This window comes from Pongo pygmaeus, chromosome 3, assembly GCF_028885625.2.
Source record: "Pongo pygmaeus isolate AG05252 chromosome 3, NHGRI_mPonPyg2-v2.0_pri, whole genome shotgun sequence".
NCBI lineage: Eukaryota > Metazoa > Chordata > Mammalia > Primates > Hominidae > Pongo > Pongo pygmaeus.
The window spans coordinates 84951327-84961638 of NC_072376.2; the positions used below are offsets into that span (position 1 = coordinate 84951327).

The 10312-nt window shown below is 38.4% G+C and overlaps 1 pseudogene; it reads left to right on the forward strand.

The window, feature by feature from the left end:
• The first annotated feature begins 8486 nt into the window (after positions 1-8486).
• LOC129034553 (heterogeneous nuclear ribonucleoprotein A1-like) lies at positions 8487-9492 on the forward strand (annotated as a pseudogene).
• The last annotated feature ends 820 nt before the right edge of the window (positions 9493-10312 follow it).

A 10312-nucleotide genomic window follows, 5' to 3' on the forward strand; every position in this document is an offset into this window, starting at 1 on the left:
CACCAATAGTGGAAAGGTTGATTACCTTACAGCACATTATATTGGGGAATAATATGTAGCCATGAAAAAGATTGGATTAAATCTTTGTGATTGTAAAACTGGAGTGTTGTCTATGATGTATTATTAAATAAAAATACAAGTTGCAAAGTAATAGATGAGGTACTATTATCCCTTTTAAAAACAAGAAAACAGCTTTTTTGTGAATATAGCTTTATCTGTGTTTCTCTTAGAGAAAGATGTAAAAAGAAATTCACACTAATTTATTAACAATGGTTACTGTAGTAGAGGGTAGGAGTGGACAAGAGATGTATTGTGTTATTTAATTTTCTATATACCTATTATTTTTAAAGCTTATAATATTTTGAGCTTCCTATTTATTCAACTGGGTCTTCTTCTATACTAAAGGGTCCTTGCTTGTTCTTCTTTGTAAGCCCACACATGGTATATGTTAAGAAATGTGAAAGAAGATATGTTTGGCTCTCTTTGACCCTTCTGAGGGAAGAAAAAAGAAAAACTTGTAAACAGAGAAGCAACAATATTTCAGTTGTGGCATATGATTCAGAACATGAAAGTGGTAACCAGAACATTCTGTTTTCTCACCAATTTAAGAAAAGTTGATTGCAGCATTGATGTTCCAAAAGCAATTAGCAGATTTGTACTGGTAACCACGGTTTTTCTGATTTTGTGGTAGTCAGTTCCAGCTTCAATCAACAAAAGGATACTGGAAATTTCCCACTCTCCTTTTTGTTGCCAACCTCTTCAGCATCATCTAAATGTAGTGACCCTCTGGTACTCTATCCTCCAACAACTAAATTCCTTTGTAGCTCTTGAAACATGCCTTGATTGTCCCAGTTCTGGATTTTCATGCATATGTTCCCCATATTTGAAACTCTCCTCTCCTCCCGTTTCCCACATCACTCATTCCTCATTCAGGCCTCAGGATAGAAAATCACCTTCTCTAGAAAGCTCTCTTAGGCAAAATACTAAACTATGAGCCTCTGCTGCATGCTCTCCTAATACCCTACTCTGACCTTCTCATGCCATAGTATTCACCATAAATGCTATTTTAATTATTAGTTAGTTGCTTAGCTACCAAATTCAGCTCCCGGAGGGCAAGAACCAAGTCTGTATCATTCTATGTCGTAGCCCCAGTATCTGGAAAGTGTGAGGCACACTGTAGTAATAATAATATTGGTTTAGTGCTTACATTGTGTCAGTCTGTGGGCTAAAGACTTCATACACATTGTCTCTTTTAATCTACTGATAACCCCTAACCCTATACTATTCTGTCTCTTTATGAACATGTATATTTGTCAGATGCTATCTATAATAATAATCTCTGGTCTCTCTTTTTCCTCTAAAATATCCTATGCTCTGACCGCATCAAAACCCAGTCTTTTTTTCTGAGATACAGTTCCTTGTGCTAACACAACAAATAAACAAAAAAAATTATGTAAAATCCATGTGATGGGACATGCATTTTCGTGGGGCATACAATAAGAAACAATGCCTTAAGCCCAAATGGTGGAAATTTGTGTATTCCAGCTGGACTAATAAGATGACATTTTTAGGAAGGAGGTTTTAAATAATGACTTCATAGATCACATCTTTTGGAGACCATCTACATTGCCTATATGGAAGGACAGTACTGGGTTTGAGGCACCTTTGTCAGTGAGTAGGCCTGCTCCAGGACTTGGAGGTCTCACTGCATATCTGTATATCTTCTAACAATAGCAAGTAAGAAAGGAACTATATTCATTCATGTTTTGGTGGTATTGATTCCAATTAGGCGTTTACTTAAAAAAAAACCCCAAACAATAGAAACTCTATCTGCATCTGTCCCAATAACACATGAACTACAGAAGGTTTTGGAGTCTGCTGTAAAGTACTAAACCTCCCACACTCCAGTGAGATGGGGTTGGGCATGAAACTGACTTCCCAGGTGCTGGGGATGGAGAGTTCTTCTCCTTGACTCAAGCCCTCAGGGGTCCCCTTGATATCAGACCACCAAAAATGCTGAGTCACACGTGAACATGTGAAAAAGTTCTATGGTATTGGTTCCCTATGTGGCAGGAATGGCAGCCAAGCCCCCCAGGCAGAGATACTTGGCTTCCCTCCTGAGTAGTCAAGGCTAGTAAGCCAACAAAGTAGCTGAAGAATGAGGACAGGCAATTCCAAATGTGTGGCCAAAAATTCTTCCTTTGACAACTTAAAAGAAGAACTTCACAATGCTGGTCTGGAAGTACTGGGAGCAAAGGAGGTAAAACCTGAATGGTGGATGGAGTAATGAAAATGGGAAAGAAATAGAGGGTATATAGGGGAAAATGGCAGATAGAAGGCAGGACTAACTTGCAGCTCCCAGTCCAATGGAAAGAGCAGCATATGATGATGCACATCATCAACTTTTGCTCCAGGAACTACAATAGGAACACCTCAGGAAAGCTGAGAGAATCCGCAGACCCTTTGAAGGAGGCAGATTGCCGCTGCAGGCTCCATGGGACAGCCAAGGAACTGTGAGTCTGTTTGCTTTCCTGGCTAGGAGGCTTGTAGCATAGGACAAATTCTCAGCCTTGCTCACTGGCTACCTGGAAATAAACTCAGTGCTGTTGTGGGGGGCACTGTGGAAGTGAAACCAGCCTTTTGGGCTGTGGGCTGCATGGGAGCTGGGTGAGGCCTGAGGCTGCCAGATTTCCCCTACCTCCCTGGTAACCTATGTGACACAGCAGAGGCAGCCATAATCCCCCTGGGAACATAACTCCATTGGCTTGGGAACTATGCCGCCATCTCCCACAGACACAGTAACTGCAGCAAGCCCTGCCCAAGGAGAGTCTGAGCTCAGACACACCTAACCCTGCTCCCACCTGATAGTCTTTCTCTACTTGCCCTGGTAGCTGAAGACAAGGACACAATCTATCAAAACCTATGAGATAGAGCAAAGAAAGTGCTAAGAGGAAAGTTCATAACATTAAATACCTACATCAAAATGTCTGAAAGAGCACAAATAGACAATCTAAGGTGACATCTCAAGCAGCTAGAGAAACAACAAACCAAACCCAAACACAGCAGAATAAAAGAAAAAACTAAGATCAGAGTAGAACTAAATGAAATTGAAACAAACAAAAACAAGACAAAAGATAAATTAAACAAAAAGGTGGTACTTTGAAAAGATAAATAAAATTGACTGACCATTACTGACATTAACCAAGAAAAGAAGACAGAAGATACAAATAAGTTCAATTAGAAACAAAAAGGGAGATATTACAATCAATACCATAGAAATACAAAATATCATTCAAGGCTACTATGAACACTTTCACATGCACAAACTAGAACTCCTACAGTAGACGGATAGATTCCTGGAAATATGCAACCTTCCTAGATTAAACCAAGAAGATATAGAATCTCTGAACAGACCAATAATAAGCAGCAAGATTGAAATGGTAATTAAAAAGTTACCCCCAAAAAAGTTCAGGACCAGATGAATTCACAGCGGAATTTTATTAGACATTCAAAGAAAAAGTAATACCATTCCTATTGACACAATTCCAAAAGATAGAGAAACACAGAATCCTCCCTAAATCATTCTGTGAAGCCAGTATTACCCTAATACCGAAACCAGGAAAAAACATAACAAAAACAGAAAACTTCAGGCCAATATCTCTGATGCACATAGATGCAAAAATCTTCAACAAAATACTAGCTAACTGAATCCAACAGCTTATCAAAAAGATAATCCACAATGACGAAGTGGGTTTCATACCATGGATGCAGAGAGGGTTTAACATCCACAAGTCAATAAATGTGATATACAACATAAACAGAATTAAAAACAAAAATCACATGATCATCACAATAAATGCAGAAAAACCACTTGGAAAAATCCAGCATCCCTTTACGATTAAAATCCTCAGCAGAATCAGCATAGAAGGGTCATACCTTAAGGTAATAAAAGCCATCTATGACAAACTCACATCCAACATTATACTGAATGGGGAAAAGTTGAAAGCATTCCCCGTGATAACTGGTACAAGACAAGGATGCCCACTTTCACCACCTCTATTCCACATAATACTAGAAGTCCTAGCCAGAGCAGATAAGAGAGAGAAATAAAAGGCATCCAAATTGGTAAACAGGAAGTCAAACTGTCACTGTTTGCTGATGGCATGATTGTGTACCTAGAAAACCCTAACGACTCATCCAAAAAGCTCCTAGAACTGGTAAATGAGTTCAGCAAAGTTTCAGGATACAAAATTAAGTACATAAATCAGTAGCCCCACTATACACCAACAGCAATGAAGCTGAGAATTAAATCAATAACTCAATCCCTTTTACTGCAAAAGAAATAAAATACTCAGGAAATACGTAACCAAGGAGGCAAAAGACCTCTAAAAGGAAAGCTACAATACACTGCTGGAATAAATCATAGACAACATAAAAAAAATGGAAACACATCCTATGTCATGGATGAGTAAAATCAATATTGTGAAAATGACCATACTGCAAAAAGCAATCTATGAAATTCCATGCAATTACCATCAAAATACCACCATCATTCTTCACAGAACTAGAAAAAAAAATTGTTTAAAACCAATAAAGAGCCCACATAGACAAAGCAAGACTAAGTAAAAAGAACAAATCTGAAAGCATCATATTACCCAACTTCAAACTATATAATAAGGCCGTAGTCACCAAAACAGCATGGTACTTGTATAAAAATACACACATAGACCAATGAAACAGAATAGAGAACCCAGAAATAAAGCCAAATACTTACAGTAAATGGATCTTTGAGAGAGCAAACAAAAATATAAAGTGGGGGAAAGGACATCCTCTGCAACAAATGGTGCTGGGATAACTGGCAAGCCACATGTGGAAGAATGAAACTGGATCCTCATCTCTCACCTTATACAAAAATCAATTCAAGATGGATCAAAGACTTAAATGTAAGACCTGAAACCATAAAAATTCTAGAAGATAACATTGGAAAAACCTTTCTAGGCATTGGCTTAGGCAAAAACTTCATGACCAAGTACCCAAAAGTAAATGCAATAGAAATGAAGATAAATAGATGGAACTTAATTAAACTAAAAAGCTTCTGCACAGCAAAAGAAATAATCAGCAGAGTAAACAGACAACTCACAGGGTGAGAGAAAATCTTCACAAACTATACATCCATCAGAGGACTAATATCCAGAATCTACAAGAAATTCAAACAAATTAGCAAGATGAAAACAAACAATCCCATGAAAAAGTAAGCCAAGGCAATGAAGAGACAGTACTCAAAAGAAGATATAAAAATGGCCAACAAACATGAAAAAATGCTCAACATCACTAATTACCAGGGATGCAGAGCAAAACCACAATGCAATACCACCTTACTCTTGCAAGAATGGCCATAATCAAAAATTCAAAAAATAATAGATGTTGGCAAAAATGTGGTCAAAAAGGAACGGTTTTACACTGTTGGTGGTTTACTAGTGGTAAACTAGTACAACCACTATGGAAAACAGTGTGGAGATTCCTTAAAGAACTGAAAGTAGACCTACCATTTGATCCAGTAATTCCATTACTGAGTATCTACTCAGAGGAAAAGAAGTCATTATACAAAAAAGATACTTGCATACCCATGTTTATAGCAACACAATTTGCAATTGCAAAAATATGCAACCACCCCAATACGCATCAATCAATGAGTAGATAAAGAAAATGTAGTATATATATCCCATGGAATACTACTCAATAAAACGGAACAAAATAATGGCATTTGGAGCAACCTGGATGAAACTGGAGAGCATCATTCTAAGTAAAGTAACTCAGGAAGGATCCAAACATCGTATATCCTCACTCATAAGTGGGAGCTAAGCTATGTGGGTGCAAAGGCATAAGAATGACACAATGCACTCTGGGGAAAGGATGGAGTTGGGTGAGGGATAAAAGACTACACATTTGGTACAGCGTACATTGCTCAGATGATGGGTGCACCAAAATCTCAAAAATCACCACTAAAGGACTTATTCATGTAACCAAACACCACTTGTTTCCCAAAAACCTATTAAAATAAAATAAAATAAATAAATAAATAATTTTTTTTTTTTAAAAAAGAGGGAAAGAAATAGACACTGTCAAAAGAGTATGGAATAGCTAAGTAAGGTGGGCAAACTTAATACCTCCATCCTGTCATCTAGTGGTAACAGGTCCCTCTGGCAGAGGAGTCCCTGGTACTGGTTGGTGGTCTGAGGGTTGGGGACCCCAACACTAGAGGTTCCATGGCCTGTTAGGAACCTGGCCAGACAGCAGGAAGTGAGCAGCAGACCAGCAAGCATTACCACCTGAGCTCTGCCTCCTGTCAGATCAGTGGCAACATTAGATTCTCATAGAAGCATGAACCCTATTGTGAACTGCACATGAGAGGGATCTAGGTTGTAAACTCCTTATGAGATTCTAATGCCTCCTGATGATCTAAAGCGGAACAGTTTCATCCCCAAACCTTCCCACCCCAGCCCACTCTCTGTCCATGGAAGAACTGTCTTCCAAGAAACTGATCCCTGGTGCCAAAAAAGTTGTGGAGACCGTTGCTATAGCAGGTTATTCAGCTACTCTACATCTGACTTCTATTCATTTCACAGAAGCCTTTCCCACTCATTACATCATTTACTTCTGAGGGAGAGCTGTGAGACAAATAGCTTTCTCTCTGTTTTACAGATGAGGAAACTGAGGCCTAAACAGATTAAATAATTTGCACATAGTCAAATGGCTCTGAAAGGAGAGAGCTAGGACATAGTCCATATTCCATATGGTGGTGTATGCATAGTGTATTAAGAAATTCAGGGTGGTGATTGGCTCTTCCACTCACCCCAGGACAGATAAACTAAATATAGAAAAATCTTCACATGGCAACTAAAGGATGCACTCGCCCATATCCTTCATATGAAAAACAAATTTAAATAACAACAATAAAAATAAAAATAAAACAACAATGGTCAAAAACCTGGAAACAGATGGTGGAGCCATCACCTCAGTGATATTATGATAGCCCACAGCAAGGAAAACATAAAGTTTAGGAGCTAAGAATAACCTTAGATAACTACTAACTCAACTACCTTCACTTTATAGTTGAAGGAAATACAGACAAGAAATCCAAGTGGCTTTGCCTGGTTCCAGAGTGAGATACAGTGAGTTAGTGTGAGAACCAAAGTGTCTGTCTCCTCTGCTTGTTCTAGTTTGAGCAGTTTTTTTTTTTTGTTGTTGTTGTTGTTTTTGACAGGGTCTTGCTCTGTCAGCCAGGCTGGAATGTAGTGGTGCAATCTTGACTCACTATAGCCTCAGCTCCAGCAGTTCTTCTGCCTCAGCCACCTGAGTAGCTGGGACCACAGGTTTGCACCACCACATCTGGTTATTTTATCATTATTATTATTATTATTTGTAGAGACAAGGTCTCATTATGTTGCCCATGCTAGTCTTGAACGCAATCAAGGAGTCACCAGAGAGCACTGGGTAGCTACAACTCCTACTCCTGTTCATCAGGCAGAAGAGGACTACCATCTGTTGGGTATCAACAGAGGCCAAGTGGGGACCTGAACTTCTATTTCCATATGTGTGAAGTCATAAAGAGGTGGCAGCACCCTTCTCCTGCCAGAGTACTATCCAAAAATGTCAATTAAAACAGAAGGTTACAATTAGATGCCGTGCCTCACAACATAATATGGAAATATCTAGGTTTCAGTAGAAAATCACTCATCATATTAAGAACCAGAAAATCTCAACCTGAATGAAAGGACAGTTAATAGATGCCGACACCAGGATGGCAAGGAAGTTACAAATGTCTGACAAATTTCCGAAAGGAGAGAAGAAAAAAGGTAGGGCTGAAATAGTACTTTAAGAAATAATGACTGGAAATTCCCAAAGTTAGCCAGAACTGTAAACCTAGAGATTTAAGAAGCTGAGTGAATCTCAAACAGGAAAAACTCAAGAAAATCCACACCAAGGCACATCTGAAAACTAAACACAAAGAAAAAAAATCTTCAAAGTGGTGAGAGAGAAATTACTGCTTACTATAGGAAAAAAAAAAACCAAAAACACATAGATTGACAGCAGATTTCTCATCAGACACCATGAAGAACAGAAGGAAGCAGCATAATACTCAGCAACACCATAAAACCATCAAAATATAATTGGCATTTAAAAAACAGAATATACATTATTTCCAAAAGCCCATGCATGGAACATACACCAAAACAAACTATAACCTGAGAGATAAAACAAACCCCCGACAATTTAAAAGAATTGAAATAATACACAATGTATTGTCTGACCACAAGGGAGACAAACTACAAGTCAATAAAAGAAAGATAAGAATAAAACTTCCAAATATTTGAAAACTAACACATGTCTAAATAAACCATGGAAATACATTCATTAGTTTGCTCCTTTCTGCCTGTGGATGCTGCCAAGGGAGAATCATTAAAGTCTCTCTTCCCACTGCCATCATGTCTAAGTCAGCATCTCCCAAAGAGCCTGAACAGGTGCAGAGAGCTTTCAAACAATCGATGAGAGTCTGAGCAGCCATTCAGAATGATGGGGAATGCTCATGGACTGTGTGGTAATGAGAGACCAAAACACCAAGTGCTCCAGGGGCTTTGGGTTTGTCACATGGAGGAGGTGGATGCAGCCATGGATGCAACGCTACATAAAGTGGATGAAAGAGTTGTAAAACCAAAGAGAGCTGTCTCAAGAGAAGATTCTCAAAGACCAGGTGCCCACTTAACTGTGAAAAAGATATTTGTTGGTGGCATTAAAGAAGACACTGAAGAACATCACCTAAGAGATTATTTTGAACAGTATGGGAAAATTGAAGTGATTGAAATCATGACTGACAGAGGCAGTGGCAAGAAAAGGTGCTTTGACTTTGTGACCTTTGACGACCATGACTCCGTGAATAAGACTATCATTCACAAATAGAACACTGTGAATGGCCACAACTGTGAAACTAGGAAAGCCCTGTCAAAGCAAGAGATGGCTAGTGCTTCATCCAGCCAGAGGTTGAAGTGGATCTGGAAACTTTGGTGCTGGTCATGGGGTGGTTTCGGTGGAAATGACAACTTTGTTCATGGAGGAAGTGTCAGTGGTCATGGTGGCTTTGGTGGCAGCCGTGGTGGTGGTGGATATGGTGGCCATGGGGATGGCTACAATGGACTTGGTAATGATGGAAGCAATTTTGGAGGTGGTGGAAGCAACAATTTTGGCAATTACAACAATCTGTCTTCAAATTTTGGACCCATGAAGGGAGGAAACTTTGGAGGCAGAAGCTTTGGCCCCAAACGTGGTGGAGGCCAATACTTTGCCAAACCACGAAACCAAGGTGGCTATGGTAGTTCTGGTAGCAGCAGTAGCTATAGCAGTGGCAGATTTCAATTCCTGCCAGGAAAGAAAATTTCACAGGAGAGGAGAGCCAGAGACGTGACGGGGAAGCTACAGGTCACAGCAGATTTGTGAACTCAGCCAAGCACAGTGGTGGCAGAGCCTAGCTGCTACAAAGAAGACATCTTTTAGACAATACTCACGAGTCTGGGGAAAACTTGAGGATTGTATTTATGACTAATTGTACAACAGATTATTTTAGTTTCTGTTTTGTGGCAAGTGTAAAGCATTCCAACAAAGAGTCTTAATGTACATATATATGTTTTTGCACCCATGCCATTGATTGCTAAATGTAATAGTCTGATAATGCTTAATAAATGTGTTTTCTTAAATAAATAAATAATATTTATAATAACATTTAAAGAATTAACACCAATTGGGGAAAAGCAAAACTAAAACCTCTCCCAGCAACAGAAAATGAGGAACCACTTTCCAATTCATTTTATGAAGCTAATATTGCCTTGATACCAAAATAAGAAAAAGACATTTTTTAAAAACAAAAAGAAAGAAAACTGCAGACCAATATTTATCAGTATAGATGCAAAAATCCTTATCAAAATGTTAGCAAATAGAAGTAAGCAATATATAAAATGATGAAACACCACATTCAAATGAAGCTTATTTCAGAAATGCAAGGCTGGTTAAGTGATTGAGAATCAATCAATATAATCCACCATTTTAGCAGACTGAAGAAGAAAAATCACATCAATTAATTCAGAAGATGAATTTAACAAAGTTTAGAACCAATTTATAATTCTTTAACGTTATAAAAACAGAAATACATGGTAATTTCCTAAACTTGATTTTTTAAAATCTACAAAACTCTATAGCTAACATGATATTTAATGGTGAAAAACTGAATTATTTATCTCTAGACCAAGAGCAAGATAAGGAT